Source organism: Mastomys coucha, chromosome X (genome assembly GCF_008632895.1).
Source record: "Mastomys coucha isolate ucsf_1 chromosome X, UCSF_Mcou_1, whole genome shotgun sequence".
Taxonomy (NCBI): Eukaryota; Metazoa; Chordata; class Mammalia; order Rodentia; family Muridae; genus Mastomys; species Mastomys coucha.
The window spans coordinates 133,887,349-133,892,064 of NC_045030.1; the positions used below are offsets into that span (position 1 = coordinate 133,887,349).

At 38.7% G+C, this 4,716-nt stretch overlaps 1 protein-coding gene across 2 annotated transcripts in view; it reads left to right on the top strand.

Annotated features, from left to right (window-relative positions):
• Positions 1-4,716, top strand: part of Mid2 (midline 2) — a 96,411-nt gene that overhangs the window by 67,505 nt on the left and 24,190 nt on the right. The window lies entirely within an intron of this gene.

Genomic DNA, 4,716 nt, shown 5'->3' on the forward strand with positions numbered 1-4,716 from the left:
TTTTGTCTCATCTCTTTGTCCTTTGAAAGTTAATGTCATGAACCTTGTTCCAGAGTATCAGAGAACTCATGGATCATTAATAATCAGCCTATTGGCCCAGAGTTTATGCTGTAAAGTAAAACATTACTCAGTCACCAATTATTCAAGGGGGGCTATAGTAGACCCTTAGTCCGGATATGATATTCTTTACATGTTCCCCTTTCACTTATAGAAGACTTGTTCCCCCCCACACTTTTTTATGTTTTGTTTTTGGGTTTTTTTGTTTTGTTTTTTGTTTTATTTTTCCAGACGGGGTTTCTCTGTGTAGCCCTGGCTGTCCTGGAACTCACTCTGTAGACCAGGCTGGACTCGAACTCAGAAATCTGCCTGCCTCTGCCTCCCAAGTGCTGGGATTAAAGGTGTGCGCCACCACTGCCCGCCCTGGAAGAAGACTTGTTTTTAAGCTCATGATCTTCCTATTGGCACTGTCCTCATTTAAAATGAGTTCAGTTGGACAGCTAACCCATGTAATACACTTACCTAGCCATTCACCTTCTCTGCTATCTTTTCCAGAGACTCCCAACTCGGATCCTCTTTATCTTTCACTTCCTAGGCCACATGTCATCATCATCATCATCATGCAAAATCACACGGTCATAAACTAAAGCATCACATTTTCTAACCACAATCTTTTTAATTCAAATATATCTTTACTTTATTAAGACCTCTAAGTCTTGAGTCATATTCTTCCCTATTTCCTACCAGTGACCTATTTCTACTTTGCTCTAAGTTTATTTGGGCTTTATGACTTATTACTCCAGCTACTATATTTTCCTAATCCCCTTTCCCATTGCCCTTTAACTAATCACTGACAAAATCCTATACCTGAATCAGCCCAACCATCTGTACTTTTTTCATGCCTGTATTTGACTTTTGGAACTATGGTAGAGAAAATTTGCACAACCAAGTATGAATCATGGTACTAAGTGCAAACGACTGACCAGAGTAAGTTGGTTAGGTTGATTCTATAACTAAGATATTATTAGTGCTGTAATAAACATCAATGTATAAGAATGTCTATGATATGGTGACTTGGAATCTTAGTTTATATACCCACTATCAGTATATAAGGGTTTTCTTTTATCTACATCCTGGCCAGAATTTATTATTTTTTAAGTGGTTACCATTCTGACTTGGATAAGATGGAATCACAGTGTAGTTTTTATTTATACTTTTTGATGGCTAGTGAAGTTGAACATTGTTTCATGATTATTGGCTGCTTGCATTTCATCTTTCCATTTTTGGGTTTAATGGTGTGTATACATGTATGTATTATGAAGGTGAACACGTGTTTTTCCCACTCACAATTATATGTGTGTGCATGTGGCAAGCAGGGGACCACCTTAGGTGCCATTCCTCAGTCTCCATCCACTTTGGTTTTTGAGACATGTTCTCTCACTGGCCTAGAATTCATCAAGTAGGTTAGGTTATCTAGACAGTGAGCCTCAAGGATCTACCAGTGTGCCTTTCCAGCACTCGAATATTAAGTGTGTGCTACCATATCTGGCTGGCTATTTTTTTATGTGGGTTCTAAAGATATTCTAGATATTAACCTTCTGACAGGTAAAAAGCTGGCAAAGGTTTTCTCCTATTCTGTTGGCTATCTCTTCACTCATTTAACTATTCCCTTTGCTATACAATTTCCTTTCAATTCTATGAGATTCACATTATTTCCTGATTGACAATATTAACTAGAATAACATGATTCCTGGCAAAAAAAAAAAAAACAGAAAAATAAATTAATGAGATTGGAATAAAAAAATCAGGTATAAACCCACACAACTGCAGCTACCTGATGTTTAACAAAGACACCAAAAATACATATTGGGGTAAAAAAGCAGTCTTTTAAACAAATGGTGATTGGAAAACTGGGTATCCCACTGTAGAAGGAAACTAGATGCACACCTCTTGCCTTGCGTAAATCTTATCTCTAAGATCTGTGACAGTGAAATTGTTAGAGGAAAACTATTTGCACACATGAACAAGGATACAATATTCTGTCTCTTTGAGATAGGTTCTCAAGTTTAGCCCTTGAGGCATAGAACTTACTCTTTAACTCAAACTGTCATCAAATGCTGAGCCTCCCAAGTGCTAACATTATGGATAAGAACTGCCACTCTTGGCTTTCTTAGTTTTCTGCCACTCTTCCTTTTAAAATTAAACTTTTAGTGTTTGTATTTTTATTTACAAGAGACTTTCCTTTTAAAAGTGTTCTATTGATTCTTCGAGAATTTCATACAATATATTTTGACCATATTCACCCTCTCTCCCAATGTTTCTCATAGTCACCTCCACCCCATTAGCTACTCAGTTTTGTGTTCTTTTTCTAAATCCATGATGTACAGTTTGTGTTACCTAGCTAGTCTTGGACATGAGGCCTGCCATGAAATGGAGTTGATCAACCAGGGGTTACACTGTTAAAGAAAACTGAGAGGCCCTTTCTCAGCATCTATCAAATGAAAATAGCTCCTCAGCTAGGGGTGGGACTTCATGCCCATCTTCCCTTTCCATTCTGAGATTTTTGTCTGTATTGAACTAACACATGTCTTATGCATGATGTCAGAGTTGCTGTGAGTTCATATGTTCAGGAGCCCTGTTGTGCCCAGAAAACAGTTTGTTTGAAGTCCTTCAATACTTCAGACTCTTAAAATTTGTATGCCTATACTTCCTAGAAGATCCATGAGCCTTGAGGAGAGGAATATGATATAGGCATCCCATTTAGGGATGATAACTTTGTAGTCTTATATTTTGCATGTTAGCCACTCGTAGGTCTCTGTGTTGATTACTTGCTATCTAATGTTAGAAAACATCATATGGAAAACGACTGTAGAAGCATATCTGTCTGTCTGTTTGTCTGTCTGTCTGTCTGTCTGTCTGTCTACCAGGTCAATGGGATCTCATAGATCCTGCAGGACATTACAGACTATTGCCATTACTTTTGGTTACCCTCCAAAACTTAGTGGTAAGAATTTATTGCTAAAGACACCACATACTTGAGCCATGAAATGTGGAGAAATTAAGCAGGTACTGACCTGAAAGCTTCATCCCTCCTGGATAATTCCCAAAGTGTTGGAAAGTACTGTATAAACTACCAGAGGAAAAAAATTAATCATCAGTATCACCCGACTGTGAATTCTGGGAGGTACAATAAGGATTGGGCTGCCAGGATGTACCTCCTGGTGCAATAGTGGCACAAGTGCTGTGGCTATAACCAATCACTCTGGTTTGGATCAAAGGCCTGCTTCCTGAGAGGGGAGCCATAACTAGAATCATTAATGAGGTCAAGAACTAGGGTCAAGAACCTGTGATTAGATAGGTCATAATCCCTTGGAGATAACCTATCACTATTGTTGTGCTAAATGGGATAGCCTTAAAATGACTCCCAATAATTTATTGCTATGCCCATAGACCAATGCATCTCTCAACCCTCATCAGAGCAGAGACTTCTTGATCTTCATTTCTTTCTTAACATTCTAATCTTGTTTTGTGCACATAAAGTATTTGCTTGTTTCTTTAGAAGTCCTGTTTTCTCCAAGTTCATTCCTCTGTTATGGACACTTAGATTCATAAATATGCCTCCTTTAAAAAGAATTTAGAAGACAAGTTTTTGGTCAATGAAAATTAATTTATTACCAGTTTAGCTGAACTAAGGAAAGGTTTTTAATTTCTCTCAGTCTTTTCTATTCAAGTGTAATAATGTTCTAGAAGAGATGGAATAGAAGTCAGGAAATATACATAGGCTAAGGTATCAGAACTGTGTGAAATATTGTTCTAGGAGGCAAGTTCCTCCTCTGATTGCGACCCTAGTCCCAGCACAGGATTCCTTGGGAAATGATAAGTCTTTTTAATTCCTTATTTCAGTCCTCTGATAGCTGAAGGGGGAGGCCCAAGTATCTGTAGACTAGCTCCTCTCCTGCCAGGCCCATTACATTACTTTCTGTACTTCCATGAATACCTGGTAAACTTTTGACTTTCTTTTAAAGTTTAGCACTGAAAGGTGCTGAGAAGCTGTGAGGGGGCGAGGGCAATTTGTTGCTTGGTGAACTTCTCTGTAGAATTATCAAACGGAGTGCCAGTTTTTATTGTGGGATCTCAAAAAAATGTAGGTTTTTTTTCTTTTTGAGTCTCTCTTTTCCTGGGAAGGAACCCTGCACTCTCCTCCTTTGGGTGGCAGTGTATATGCAGGGGGCGCGGGAGGAGGGACAAGCTTATAAGCACAGCTGTCAGCATTCTACAAGCCAAGCAGGGAAGACAGACTCAGTCTTTCCAGACTTTTTTTGTGTGTGTGTGTGTGTGTGTAAGATGTCAAAATTCTGCCCAAGTAAAAACCTCACATCTCCTGCCAGGCTGAGGAAAAGGCAGGCTGTTTGAGTGGATCTGGGGCTGTAGCTATTCTTCATGCAAACTTTCAACTTTGTGTCACTAAAATCAGCCTGATGTGGTTGGCTTCCCAGTCCAGCTTTCTCTGCTCTGTTGTTGGTTACTGCACATCTGTCCTGTTCTAGCTTCCAAACATTTGTGGACAATCTCTTCGTTGTTGGCATCTATTGGTTTCTTTCTCTTTGTCTTTGTGGGTGGAGGTCATTTTTATTCTTTTTTTCTTCCCAGTGGGATTTTAGCAAAGCAGAGATGAAATACATACATACATACATACATACATACATATATATATATATA